A 15803-nucleotide genomic window follows, 5' to 3' on the forward strand; every position below is an offset into this window, starting at 1 on the left:
CTTGTCTGGGATTGAGAATGGACATTCTTTGCTTTAATCTGATGATCTCATCTCTTTAGGCACCTTAACATGGAGTCAGAACACCTGACCACCTACATCCCCCCAGTGACTAGTGGCTCATAATTCAAAATAGTTATAGCAAATACAGCTTGGAACAATAAAGGCTCATACAGATAAATGCTGTTTGTTACGATGCTTTTGATAATTTTTTTAAAAATACATCTTCACTGATTGCAATACTAGCATCTTTAAAACAATGATTTATTTGATAAAGTCAACATAAAATCAAAGTTGAACCTATTTGTTTTCTTAATAATATATTCCTGGTACTGTGAACGATTCAATGTTTTTCTAAAGAAAAAACAAATGTCTTCATAATCATAGATATTAACTTGCTCCGCCTCTGAAAAAACTTTAATATTCGGCTGACGTTGCCAAGCCCTTTTATTTTTCAAACCCTCCTTTTTCGTAACATTTTTACGATCCAGTCAATTCCTGATACATAAAATCAAGTCCCTCCCTTTTTTTCCTTGTTGAATATCTCATTTTAACCAGAAATATGTCACACTGTGGAAGTAAAATGGGTTGTGAATGCCATTTCATGTTGACTTTAAGTATGCTTTTGATAGGGGATATTTATAAATCTATTTTCATATGTACAGTACATATACATGCCTTTCTCATATACTGTTTGTCTTAAGTAATGATCCCAAAACCTTACCTAAACAAAAACTTGTACCTGCCAAACATCTTGGTCTTTTTGCCCTTTTACACAGTTTCCATTTGATGTGGAACACTATGTTCCTAATAAATTACCAGCCGTGGTCTTCTGCTGTTATAGCCCATCCGCCTAAAGGTTCGATGGTGCTATTCTGCTCACTACAATTGTACAGAGTACTTATCTGAGTTACCGTATCCTTTCTGTCATCTCGAACAAGTCTGGCCATTCTCCGTTGACCTCTATCATCAACAAGGCATTTCCGTCCACAGAACTGCCGATCACTGGATGTTTTTTGTTTTTGCCACCATTCTGAGTAGACTCTAGAGACTGTTGTGTGTGAAAATCCCAGGAGATCAGCAGTTACAGAAATCCTCAGACCAGCCCGTCTGGCACCAACAATCGTGCCAAAATCACTGAGATCACATTTTTCCCCATTCTGATGGTTGATGTGAACATTAACTGAAGCTCCTGACCCTGACTCCTGACCCACAATAAAAGTGATTTGATTTGATTTGATTTATCTACATGATTTTATGCATTGTACTGCTGTCACATGATTGGGTGATTATATAATCACATGAATAAATAGGTGTACAGGTGTTCCTAATAAAGTGCACAGTGAGTGTATACACATCTTAGTCACTAAGTTTTAAACTTAGTTATCGTCGCAGCTAATACAAGGCTCCAGACTGTGACTAAAATGGTCGCAAATGCGCCCAAAAATAATAGATTACGACAGTAATTTAAAATATAGTCACCACTGGTGACAGTCGGGTTGTGTGCGTTCATATGCGGTTTCATCAGATATCATCTTGTGAGTTATTGAATACATCTTTAGCACGCACCACCAGTGTGTCTCGCGCCACTTTACACCCATTCTGATGTGATGAGCTCGCTGCACCGCACCCAACAACAAACCCAGAGTCGTGACCAAATGACTCTTTTGAACCGGGTCTTTTTCATGAATCACCTGAAAAGAACTGAGGGTGTGAACTCAGGAGCTCAGATTAGCAGTTTGAATCAGAGTCACTTTCTCAGCGAAACATCCGTCAGTTTGTTCACAACTTGGAGCGCAGACATTTTTAAAATAGGAGTCCCATGTGTATTTTGGGCTTCTTTATAATTAAAAGTACCACACCACTTCATATATACAGTATATATATATATATATATATATATATATATATATATATATATATATATATATATGTGATCCAGCTTTTGACAATTAGGACAATTGAGGGACTCATACACAACTATTACACAAGGTGCAAACATTCATTGATGCTCAAGAAGGCAACACACTACTATATGTATACTATGCTTTATGTAAATATCTGTAATGTAGATTCTGAAGAGCAGTGCTAAATACATTTTTTTTTTATCTCTTATATTTGTATAAATTATGAAATGGGTGTGAACATTGATGAGACAAAAGGAGAATGCAAAATTGCGTATCTTCTCCACTATATATATACTGTTTATATACTCTGATTAATGGGTTATCAGCTTCCTTTTACTTCTGCTTTCTATCTTGTTTCTGAACAACAATCGAAATCAAGCAATTATATGATTTGGCGACTAAAAACAGCCATTTGGCTCCTTAATGTTTCAGTTAAGGAGCCAGTGGGCTCCTAAGTAATCTTTTTAGTCTGGAGCCCTGTAAAAGCTTTTCAGAATGTCATCATGATGAGCACAAGGCCAAGTCCCTGTCAGTTACAGGAAGCATGCCCACAGGAGAGATCTAAAGCTAAAGACTATCTCATGATTTTATACCAAGATACCAAGATCAATCTTTTAATATGTGAAGTAATGCACCGAGATCCTTTCACTGCATTTTGAGTTTGGTTTGACTTGTTCCGTGCATGTGTGTCCAAAGACGAGATCCATGCAATCTCTTTGTCATTGATAATGTCTCTTTTAATATCCTTTCTGTTCTTTACAGTCAGTTGTTGATAAAAAAAAAAAAAAAAAAAAAACATTTAATCAAAATTGGAATGCCACTCCACTCTCATTTATTTTCGCTCAACCAAAACAAAACATGGAACTGCCGGTTTTTTTAAAGAGACAGAACGTTTTAGCATTTGTTCTTCATATCCATGTAAATACTTGTAAATAGTACAAATTGTGCATGTAAACAATAATAATGCAGGCCTGACAATATAAATATTATATAGTTTGTCCTACATGTTTATTGTTTATACATGTTAATATATTGTCTACAAAAATTAAATGTTGAAACACAAAATGATGAAAAATGAATGATAAAATGAAATTAGTAAAATTTATATTTCCCAGTGTAGCAAGCTAACTAATTATGCATTTCACAGCACAGCACAGCACATGGCATGGTTTTGTTTTTATGTTATTGATTAATAAATGTCATAACTGATATTTATATATAAAGATATTTCTATATTAATGTATATAAATAATAATTAGCCTTTAGTAGACATCTTTGTTTTTGTGTCGATGAATGTGTACTTGAGCCTTAATGATGGTGCTGTGGTGGTAATTACGACAAAAAAGGTTGGGAAACACTGGTCTAGCTGACAGGAGAGCTCAATACAGGTATCTGGAAAGGTATCTTTTTATGGAGGAGTAATAGCTACTTTATGCCCAGGTATCATCAGTCATTATGGAAATATTTTGGACATGTACATTTGAAGTCAGAAGTTTAAATACACCTTGGCCAAATACATTTAAACTCAGTTTTTTCACAATTCCTGACATTTAATCATAGAAAACATTCCCTGTCTTAGGTCAGTTAGAAACACTACTTTATTTTAAGAATGTGAAATGTCAGAATAATAGTAGAGAGAATGCTTTTATTTCTTTCATCACATTCCCAGTGGGTCAGAAGTTTACATACACTTTGTTAGTATTTGGTAGCATTGCCTTTAAATTGTTTAACTTGGGTCAAATGTTTTGGATAGCCTTCCACAAGCTTCTCACAATAAGTTGCTGGAATTGTTGCCCATTGCTCCAGACAGAACTGATGTAAATGAGTCAGGTTTGTAGGCCTCTTTGCTCGCACATGCTTTTCAGTTCTGCTGATGTCTTGAGATGTTGCTTCAATATATCCACATAATTTTCCTTCGTCATGATGCCATCTATTTTATGAAGTGCACCAGTCCCTCCTGCAGCAAAGCACCCCCACAACATGATGCTGCCACCCCCATGCTTCACGGGTTGGGATGGTGTTCTTCGGCTTGCAAGCCTCACCCTTTTTCCTCCAAACAAAATGATACTCATTATGGCCAAACAGCAACATTTTTGTTTCATTACACCGGAGGACATTTCTCCAAAAAGTAAGATCTTTGTCCTCATGTGCACTTGCAGACTGTAGTCTAGCTTTTTTATGGCAGTTTTGGAGCAGTGGCTTCTTCCTTGCTGAGCAGCCTTTCAGGTTATGTCAATATAGGACTCGTTTTACTGTGGATATAATGTAGATATTGTCTACCTGTTTCCTCCAGCATCTACACAAGGTCCTTTGCTGTTGTTCTGGGATTGATTTGCACTTTTCGCACCAAACTATGTTCATCTCTAGGAGTCAGAATGCGTCTCTTTCCTGAGCGGTATGATGGCTACGTGGTCCCATGGTGTTTATACTTGTGTACTATTGTTTATACAGATGAACGTGGTACCTTCAGGCATTTGGAAATTGCTCCCAAGGATGAAACAGACTTGTGGAGGTCCACCATTATTTTTCTGAGGTCTTGGCTGATTTCTTTTGATTTTCCCATGATGTCAAGCAAAGAGTTTGAAGGTAGGCATTAAAATACATCCACAGGTACACCTCCAATTCAGTACACCTCCTATCAGAAGCTAACTAGCTAATTGTCTAAAGGCTTGACATAATTTTTTAGCAATTTTCCAAGCTGCTTAAAGGCACAGTTAACTTAGTGTATGTAAACTTCTGACCCACTGGAATTGTGATATAGTCAATTAAAAGTGAAACAATCTGTCTGTAAACAATTGTTTGAAATATTACTCATGTCATGCACAAAGCAGATGTCCTAAACGACTTGCCAAAACTATAGTTTTCTAATATTACATTTGTGAAGTGGTTAAAAAATGAGTTTTAATGACTTCAACCTAAGTGTATGTAAACTTCTGACTTCAACTGTATTAGATTTCAAAACAAAGAGATTTTTTAGGAGTAGGCCCAGCTGTTCATTTTGGCTGAAAAATGTGTTTGCACTAAGGAAATGCTGGCACTGAACTGGACATGACAGTGGGGTGAGAGAGCTGATGCCAGCTCTACTCTCACATCCAGTGTGAGCGCAAAGACACGGAAGAGTGTTCCCACAAAACGCCCAAGAAACACCCAGAATATATCTAAGAGACACCCTGGGCTTTGATCTGACTGTGGTGTTAGTGAAAAGTTCTCTCACATTTTTTTCCCAGGCTCAGCTCTTGCTCTCAAAATGTTTGTGATTATGCTGCGTTTTCAAATGCTTATTCAGGATTAGGCTTTACAAATCACCCAAAATTAGCTTAATGGAAGAATTGCAGTGTATATCCACTTTGCAATTCAACCATTTTTAGGCTTAGCCTTTTTCAGTGTTTATGCTAGGATTAAAATGTACTTTGGCCATTAAAACAATGTAGTATTGTTACACAGGAAAGAAATCCCAAGAAAGTACTGAAAATACATTCCCCTTCCTGTATTTCTAAAACTGCATTGTAAGGATGCAACTAACGATTATTTTGATAATCGATTAATCTAACGATTATTAGAACAATTATTCGACTATTCGGCGATAATTGCAACAATTAATCATTAGCTCTTAACAGATTATTCAGCTTGTGCCCCGACTTAAAAGGTTGTATTAAACGTGCTTACTAACAATAAAGAGGACAAAATCATCTTTTAAAAATACCTCTAAATGACATTCACTGAATTAAAGAGAAAAAAAAAAAAACGTTTTATTAAGTTTAATTAACTGCAAAAAATCCTATTGTTATCAAGTGTTTTTGTCTTGTTTTCTATTTACAATTGTCTAAAAATCCTTAAAACAAGATACATTTACTTGAGAAGCAACGTATAAGATATTTAGACTTGCTTTAAGAGAATGTATCTTAAATATAAGTGTATTTTTTCACTTGGTTATACTCCTGCGAGTGCAGTAAAAACAAAATATACTTATATTCAAGATCTATTCTGTAAAAGCAAGTCTAAATATCTTATATGCTGCTTCTCAGGTGAATGCATCTTTATTTAAAGGATTTTTAGATATTTTAAAATATTTGTATTTTTAATATTATATTCAAAATTTTTAGATAACGTCCTGGTTACTTTCATAACCTCCGTTCCCTGATGGAGGGAACGAGACGTTGTGTCAATGTAGTGACACTAGGGGTCGCCCTTGGGAGCTCCGAACACCTCTGATCTTTGAAATATATATTTCAAAGGGGGGGGGGGCGCCGCTGGAGCGCCATACCTGCCATAAAGGAACGGTGTCCGGTGGTCGTGAGCACCGGATATGTGACCCAGGGAATGAGGAAACCGCTCCTTTTCGGAATACTCCCTTCGGGCATGCGGCGAATCAAAGAAAAGGCAAAGGATTCTCCTCCCGGCCCTCCACCGGGGGATGGAGTTGTCTGCTTACCATCTCTAGGCCTTCAGCAGGTCTCCACGTGCCTGAGTCGCCCGTCTCAGGGGAGCTTCGAAACCTTTCTAGGGTTCTTGGTGGCCGGCTGATCTTTTGGGTGGGGGTATTTTGAGTGGAAATATGTCACATGGTCTTACCGAGTCTTGTCGGAAGTATGTCATGTGGAGAAGTCCCATGGTAGGTCCTACCCAACACAAACACGGTGACCGGGGGCTAGAGGAACCTCTGACCAAGGAAGACGCAGTTTACTGACAGGGAAACGATTTAGCAGAAGATATATCCATGGGGTCACCTATGGGGAACCAGCGCATGTGGAGCACCTACCCCAGTACAGGGCTTAATTAGCACATGTACTGGGCTGGCAGTGAGTTTCTCCGCAAACTCATCTGCCACAGGGCTAAGGAGGAAAGTCATCCAGGGATCACAACTTTGTGAACACGACTGGGAGTCAAAGCACACGTATTCACCTCAGGGGAGGGGAAAGGTGCTATGTGCAAGCGGTACACCCGGCCAGCTCCACTCTCCCCTGAGCGTAACCTGACGTGACAGTGCGTCCGCTGTGGTGTTGAGGTCACCGGGATGTGAGTGGCTTCACAGCGACTTGAGGTGCTGCTGACTCCAGAGGAGGAGATGGCGGGCGAGTTGTGACATGCAATGGGAGCGTAGGCTGCCTTGGTGGTTGATGTACGCTACCATCACCGTGTTGTCCATCCGGTCCAACACATGCTTGCCCTGGATCAAAGACCAGAGCCTCCGCAGGGCGAGCAGTACTGCCAACAACTCGTGGCAGTTGACGTGCCAACATAGTCACGGGCCGGTCCAAGAGCCAGCGGCTGCGTGCCCATTGCATACGGCACCCCAGCCCATCTTGGAAGTGTCCGTCATAACCACGACGCGCCTGGAGACCTGCTCTAGGGGAACCCCTGCCCGTAGAAAAGCTAGGTCGGTCCAAGGGCTGAAGAAGCGGCGACAGATTGGCGTGACGACCACGCGATGTGTCCCACGGCACCATGCCCATCTCGGGACTCGAGTCTGAAGCCAGTGCTGAAGCAGTCTCATATGCATCAACCCGAGTGGCATGGCCACTGCTGAGGATGCCATATGAACCAGGAGCCTCTGAAAAAGTTTCAGTGGGACTGCTGTTTTCCATCTGAACGCCTTCAGACAGTTCAGCACTGACTGTGCGCGCTCGTTCGTGAGACACGCCGTCATCGAGACTGAGTCCAAATCCAAACCGAGAAAAGAGATGCTCTGAACTGGGGAGAGCTTGCTCTTTTCCCAGTTGACCTGAAGCCCCAGCCGGCTGAGGTGCATGAGCACCAGGTCCCTGTGCGCACACAACACATCCCGAGAGTGAGCTAGGATTAGCCAGTCATCAAGATAGTTGAGGATGTGGACGCCCACTTCCCTTAGCGGAGCAAGGGCTGCCTCTGTGACCTTCGTGAAGGGGAGGACCTTGTACTGGTATGCCCAGCCCTTGAAAGCAAACCGCAGGAAGGGTCTGTATCGAGGTAAAACTGTGACATGGAATTGCGCGTCCTTCAGGTCTACCGCCGCGAACCAATCTTGATGCCGGACTCTCCCTAGAATGTGTTTTTGCGTCAGCATCTTGAATGGGAGTCTGTGCAAAGCCTGGTTTAGTACTCGCAGGTCCAAGATTGGCCGCAACCCACCGCCTTTCTTCAGTACGATGAAGTAGGGGCTGTAAAACCATTTCTTCATCTCGCCCGGAGGGACAGGCTCTATCGCACCCTTCCGCAGAAGGGTAGTGATCTCCGCACACATGGTGGCAGCGTTCTCATCTTTCACTGAATTGAAGTGGACGCCGTTGAACCTGGGTGTGCGCCTGGTGAACTGAATCACGTAGCTGAGTCGGACGGTCCTGATCAACCACTGCGACGGATTGGGGAGCACGAGCCATGCCCCAAGCACCGAGCGAGGGGGATCAAGGGGACAATAGCGTCGGATGTACCGGCAGGTGGGGCCTCGTGGCGGAGCCTGAGGCGCCACGTCGAGGGGACTGGAGCCCCGACTTCGTGGCCGTGCTGAGTCTGGGAACATCGAAAGACTTACCTGGCTCCGGATACCCACCATAGGGCCGGGGTGAGGAGGAAAGTTGTCCCCGCAGTCCGTCAGAACTGTGGGGTGTTTGTGCCACAGCTGGGCACGCAGGGGCGGGGGGGCCACCGCTGGAGCGCCATACCTGCCATAAAGGAACGGTGTCCGGTGGTCGTGAGCACCGGATATGTGACCCAGGGAATGAGGAAACCGCTCCTTTTCGGAATGCTCCCTTCGGGCATGCGGCGAATCAAAGAAAAGGTAAAGGATTCTCCTCCCGGCCCTCCACCGGGGGATGGAGTTGTCTGCTTACCATCTCTAGGCCTTCAGCAGGTCTCCACGTGCCTGAGTCGCCCGTCTCAGGGGAGCTTCGAAGCCTTTCTCGGGTTCTTGGTGGCCGGCCGTGAGACGGGTGGCGTCTGCTTCCTGCAGGTGGATCCACGCCGGGGCCAGAGGAGCTCAGAGCTCGGAGCTCCTCATGCATCACTGGGAAGAAAGGGACCGGGCGCGGTGTGGCTGTGAGTGGCGCTCCGGGCCCAGGAACCAATCGTCAGGCTGCGAGGGTTCAGGGGGGGTGCCAGCTGCGCGTCAGGCTACGACTGGGCGACCACACCCGAAGGTGGGAGCCCAATCGTGTCCTCAGCGTCAGACTGGACAGCCCACTCTCCGATGCTGCAATCAAGAGCTCATCCACTTCGCGAGCGCCGAAACGAGATTGCGAACTCGCCCCGAGACGAGCCGGCGGTCTCATCCCAGCAGGGCAAACGAGCTTACTGGGGAATGGGAGGTCCGTGGGGAGTTACCTGGCAGAATGGCTCCCACTGGGGTCCCCACATCGCCCCTAGTGCTAACTGACGCGGCCTCAAACCCGTATGTAGAAGGACCGAGGCGGGGAGCCACTGGGATGGTCTTTCCCTCTAATGAAGGAAAAACCATGACCGCAATGTTGCCATGGTCATACTCTCGCAGTGAGAACATGACCCGTCCACGAACGCTGTCTCTGCGTGGGCAGTGCCCAAGCACGTAAGACCGCGATCGTGGCCATCGGAAGCGGAGAGGTAACAACCGCAACCAGGAAATACACACAAACGGAGAGGCATCTTTAAAAAGACACTCTCTGTTTATGCCCCTCTTTTAGAAGGGAAAATATACACTTTTAGTAGGAAGAATATACTCTTTTAGCTGCTGAAGCGCCCAGGGGCATTCTCTGCACTTCACCAGTGCAAGAGAGGGAGAAGCCACTGTAATGCGCCGTAAATCCAACAGCTTTTCGAGGTGAATGGATTGGCAGAGTAATTCAGCTTGCTGAACACAACCACTCGGCTCCGAAGAGAAAATCTGAATGAGTGGTTGCGAGCCAGCTCCTTTTATACTCGTATGTCCAGGGGAGTGGCATGCAAATTCCACTTGCCAATTCCCATTGGCCTTTTTTCAAAGATCAGAGGTGTTCGGGGCTCCCAAGGGTGACCCCTAGTGTCACTACATCGAAACAACGTCGAGTGACAGACAGGGAACAATCTTTTCTTCTGCAGTATAGCTGCTAAAGAAAATGTACATTGTTTTAAAGGAGTTTTAGGTTTATATTGGAAAACAAACCAAAACAAAAACATATTTTGTTGCAGTGTATAATGGGGCGAAGACTCTCTCACCTTTCTGTTCACATCAATCCATCTTTAACTCTCAAAAAAACAAACTCTCTCTTATTAATAAAGCTGCATATTACCCATTTTCTTCACGATAAGAAATGCTCAGTGACATTTATTGTGATTCAATAATTCGCGAGCCAATCAGTTTATAATATAGCTGCAGCAAGCGTGCGCACTCGAGGGATGAGAGTCCCCATGCCAGAGTGTGCCTCAGCCGGGTGCAGTTTCAGTCTCTCCCCCTTAGATCGGAACATTCATGCAACTCATAGAAGAGGCACTGGCCGCACAGAGAAATGACAGTTTCGGAGTTTGTAGTTATTTACATGATCTGCTTCTGTATTATTTGAACTTTAATAAAGCTATAACGTATTAAATATAAATGCATTTAAGATGTAACGCCGGGGTGTTTCCTTTAAAGAGCTCCGGCTCCACTTATTCCACAACGAGAGTGCTTCTGTATTTACTTATTTGGTATTTTTGTATAATTCCCTCATACATTGCGATCTACATCACCTGAAGCTGTTTGGAAGGTTTAGAGTGCATCTGGACTGTGAGCTGTGTAATTCTTCCTCTCCTTTGTCAGGCGCGAGCTGCAGTGTTGCTCTCACGTGTCATCATTAGAGTTTAATGTGATCTCATGTTATGTTAAATGAGATCAAACGACTATTTGACAACAAAAAACTTTGTCGACAATTTTGTATTGTTGACATTGTCAATAATGTATAATAACGTTAATGCACTGTAACGCCTGTTGCACAATGCACGCTGAAGCAGAGCAGAAGCAGTGCATATTTTTTCGGAAGCAGAAGCAGCAAGGCACAAGCAGCACTGCTGCGATCATTTCGGCGCAGAGTCTATTTTTGCTGAACTGCTCACGCTGAATTTAAGTGACAGAATGAGTTGACATGAAAAAATTGAAATTGCACAGAGCATATTTTTGTAGTTTAGTATGTTTGTATGATTTATAACACAGGAAAAAAATAAATAATATAAAATAACAATAAGTGAATCGCAACAGCCCGTGTGGTCGGTAATTTTAGACTTACCTCAGTCTTGTATTGACAATGGTTAAAAAAAGATTGATTGTGGAGCAACAAAGTGCTCTATGACCATCAACTTACTTTTAATTATAGAATTAATTAACAAAGGAAGCAGCGTGAGATGCAGTTACCTCGGCTGTTGTTGTAGATGATAAGTTAACACATATATTTGACAGTGTGTCCTTTTAGAATTCAACACTTAAAAGTTCTGGCTGGTCTTTGAACAAAGAGATATCACCATTCAATGGTTGTACATAACTACTTATTTCTTACTATATTACTGAGAGTGGTCAAGCCAAACCAAGTGATCAAACTGTCCAAACAACATCCAAAGGCTCATTGTCCTCCCCTCTCTATACCACTGAATGGTGTTTGAAATAAGCAGAGCTTATTGTGTTGGCTGTCACTACATGAAAGAATTCTACAAAACTACATTAGATGACACCAGCAACATGTAAATAAGATTTTGTGACAATCAAGTTTGTAATACTTATCAATAGCTCACTCCTGATAACCATTTTATTTCTGTACAGAGCGCAATAGTTTCTGCAGCAGAAACGCTGCGGGTTTAAAAGCACAAGTGTTGTTTGCAGCAAAGTTGTCCTGATGTACTGATTAGGTACTGCTCACGTGCCACTTCGGCATACTGTGTGCAACAGGAGTAAGTCCCATTGAAGGTTATATAAAAAAAAAAAATTTAATGGATAAAAAAATACAGTATGCTCATACTTAAAGATGTGATGCTGACCTTGGAGCGCATTTATGTAGGTCAGAACTGCTTATGTAGGGAATTTTATGTAGTGCCATCCCTTTGAACAAATCTGCAATCTGCTCTGATAGCAGGGAAGGCTGTGAGCCAACCACCCATTTAATAGCATGCTTCATTTAATAGTATACTTCAGCCCCTCTACACAAGTGCAGCCTGTCATTTTTAAACATCACTGCAATGTGCTGCTGATACTGTACATGACTGTACATTGTGCACTACAGTGTTCATGCATGATTTGACACATATACACACACATACACATGGGCCGGCACACAGATTTTTTTAACTACATAAATGGCACCAAATAAAATAAAAATTTAAGAAATTGTTAAGGCAAAATTATAAATTATTTGATCATTTACTGACTTTCATACTTTAAAAAAAACTAAACTTTGTAACAAGGTTAAGATGGTCAAGGAGGGGACGGGAACCGGACGAAGCATCAAAATAATATTTTAATGAAAACTTAAACCAAGACACAAAACACAAATGCACACACGGCAGCTACGTGTCGCTCTCTCTCTCCTGAACTGCCGCATCCGGCTCGGCCTTATCCCTCTCCTCGGCTGATTAGCCCGATTGGGCCCTCCTCCTCATCACAGACTTGTATGGTTTTCTTTCTTCCATGGAACACAATGTATATAAGATATTTTGATATTTTGCCAAATGTCCAGGCTAACCTTTTCCACACGACAAAAGCAGACACTGACCAGTGTCTGTCGAACTTCAAAACGTCATATGGACTTTTGGTACTTTTATGGTGATCACTTTATGCTTTTGTTGTAAGGAAAAGAGAGGCGTGAGAACGATCAAAGCATACCCTTTTGTGTTCCATGGAAAAAATAACAGCATACAGGTTTGGAACTGCATTAGGGTGAGTTAATGATTACAGAATTTTCATTTTTTGGTCTTCTATTCTTTTAAGAAATTTGTCTTTGCTGGTACAATCATTTTATTAATAACAGCATTACAAGATATTTGACTTTAGCAGTGTTGGGGAGAAACTAACTAAAATTAGTGACACTACTAACTTTACATTTTTAGTAGCGAGACAGCAGTTTAGCTATTTTCACAATATTGTAGCTTTTCCAGTAGTGAGCTTCCGTACTTTTTGTAACGTAGTGGTCTAGCATCACAAAATGCAACATTTGTCACACGCAGCAATTATAGGGAGTAATCAAACATGCTCAACAATTCACTTATAGCATTCGGAAGTCCATTTATTTTAGTGAATTGATTCAATCAGTTGGTACATGTACAGTAAATGAACTAGTTCAAATAAATTATTCCACTACACTGGACCTAAGGAAATTCCTTTGTAGAGTATATATATGCCCCTGCATTTTTTCTTTCTAGCAACTCCCAGTAGATGAGAACAGGATGCAAAAGTGAAGGGTATAAAATGGTCTTTGTGAATCAAATTGTTAGGGGAACTCAGCAGCAAAGGTTTGATTCGAAAACACAGCTATTACCAAAATGTTGCCAATTGTCCTGGAGAAAAATCACCTTTTCTCACCAAACTAATGCAATCTTTCTCACAAGGGCACAGCAGAAGAGATTCACCTCTCTTTGCTTTGACCTCTAAATTGTTTAAAGGCGATCTATGAAATAACTAGAACTAACATTTGCGTAGCATTTCTCACAGGATGGGCTGTTAAATGTGTCGAAGCTGGTTTAATCAGACCACCTATTGACTCCTCAAACAGCTTAAACCTCTCAGAAAAACAATAGTTACTGTTCTCAAGCATGGGACCATGCCAACAGAGACCAGACGTATTTTAAACATTCAATACTTTTACAGTAGGCCGATATTGACTTCACCTCTGTATGATTTCAGACTAGTCAAAGCTTTTGCCTGAACTGTAACTTTTAATACATTTGTGTTTGCAAAGAATCTTGTTTTCCAATAAAAAAATTAATAATCCATGCATACAGCTGTTCAATACTATTTCTAAAGGCATAAAAACATGGAGTCCATTCGATTCACAAAGTCGCTGATCCAAGACATCCAATTCAACAGCCCATTTTAGAAAGTGTCAGTCTCTATAGCAATGGAGTGGAGGCAGTGTGTTATGCCTTGGAAACGAGCCTCAGCCTGTCAGCCTCACTCTTTGTGTGTGTGTGTGTCCTGACATGCTGTTTTAAGGCTTAATTACACACAGTGGAGGGGTGCCCCCACAGCAATGCTGACTGACTGTCGGGATTGCAGGATGGGCAATAGAGTTTGTAATTGCCTGGCAGCTCCACACGTGTAACTGCTCCTCCTCTATGTAGGGCTTAAGTGGGTTTGTGTGTGTTTTTGTGTAGTCAGGTTTTGCCTACATTGTGGGGACCAAATGTCCAGGGACTAGTCCATAAATATTAAGAAACACACTGTTTCAAAAGTAAACAAAGTAAGATTTAAACATTATATGTACATGTTAACATGATTTTATTTTTTTTAGGATTTAAGGCATTATGGTGTTCACCAGATTACAGGGTTTACCAGCATTACATTGTCATGACAATGAAGTTGTAATATTGTATGTAACTTTACACAGATAATATTACTAAGCCATTTTATCACACTAAAATCCTGCTAACATTTATAATGTTTATGTCGTGTGGCTATACTTATGAAACAGTGTTTATTTTAATGTTTATGGACTGGCCCAAATCACTTCTATTGTAAGTGCCTATGCGATCACGATTTTTGCTCTTATTTAAATAAAAGAGGGATGAGTCGAAATTATCTTTGTGGTAATCAACATGCCACTGATGCTGTCGATTGAGCTTAAATTGTAATAAACCTGGAGCATTCCTTTATTACTTTATATTCCTTTAATGAAAATGTAAAAATGCAGATAGGTTTCTGCAAGGCTTAGGTTTCAGGGTAGGGGATATAAAATATAATTAGCTCAGTATTAAGACAATAGTAAATGTAAAGTCCTCATCATGATAGAAATACAAATGTTTGTTTGTGTACTTACTTGTTTGACAAAACTGTCCTCAAAAGTGAACTTAATTGGATATAAACCTCCATTTGGGGATATTCGGTGACATCCTAAATTGGAAAATTGATTAAAATATAAAGAAAATAATGTTTTAAAAAAATTCTAAAAATGCAAAAAGTTTTCTTTAAGATTATGGTTAGTGTACAGCATTTTTTAAAAAGCCCTCACAAATACATTAATAAATACATTTTAAGTGGTCCTCACTATTTGAAATGCTCATAAATTGGCCAAATCATGTTTTTCTTCAAACTACACTATATGGCCAAAAGTTTGTGGACACCCCCTTCTAATTAACGAATTTGGTTACTCCATTAAATCCAGTAAAGAAAAATCTTAATGTTTCTTTATGTAATGGCTTGGGCTTTGTGTGCTTCCAAATTTGTGGCAACTGTTTGGGGATAGCCCTTTTCTGTTCCAACATGACAATGCCCTTGTGAACAAAGTGAGGTCCATAAAGAAATGGTTTACTGTGTCAGGCGTGGAAGAAATTGACTGGCCTGCACAAAGCCCAGACCTGAACCCCACTGATCACTTTTGGGGTGAACTGGAACAGCAACTGTAAGTCAGGCCCCATCGACCATCATCAGTTCCTGACCTCACTGATAGCCTTGTGTCTGAATGAGAGCAAATCCCTGCAGCCATGTTACTACATACAGTATAGTGGAAAGCCTTCCCAAAAGAGTGGAAGCTGTTATTACAGCAAAGGGGGAAACTGATGCCTAAGGTTTTGTAATCAAATGTTCATCAAGCACATATGGTGTCCACAAACTTTTGGCCATATAGTGTAAATAATGTCCATAGCTTTCTGTGAGGTTTAGGGTATAGTAAGTACCATATCTTCCTATAAAAACCATTGCATCCATCAGAGCTACTCAGTAATATTGTTTCAAATGTCTGGGTGTGTTTGTGTGTGTGTGTGTGTGGGTGTGTGTTTGACCAAACTGTAGGGGTGGATAAC

At 41.4% G+C, this 15803-nt stretch overlaps 1 protein-coding gene across 1 annotated transcript in view; it reads right to left on the bottom strand.

Annotated features, from left to right (window-relative positions):
* bcar3 (BCAR3 adaptor protein, NSP family member) overlaps positions 1-15803 on the bottom strand; it is a 130407-nt gene that overhangs the window by 78854 nt on the left and 35750 nt on the right. The window lies entirely within an intron of this gene.

This window comes from Myxocyprinus asiaticus, chromosome 24 (genome assembly GCF_019703515.2).
Source record: "Myxocyprinus asiaticus isolate MX2 ecotype Aquarium Trade chromosome 24, UBuf_Myxa_2, whole genome shotgun sequence".
NCBI classification, from domain to species: domain Eukaryota; kingdom Metazoa; phylum Chordata; class Actinopteri; order Cypriniformes; family Catostomidae; genus Myxocyprinus; species Myxocyprinus asiaticus.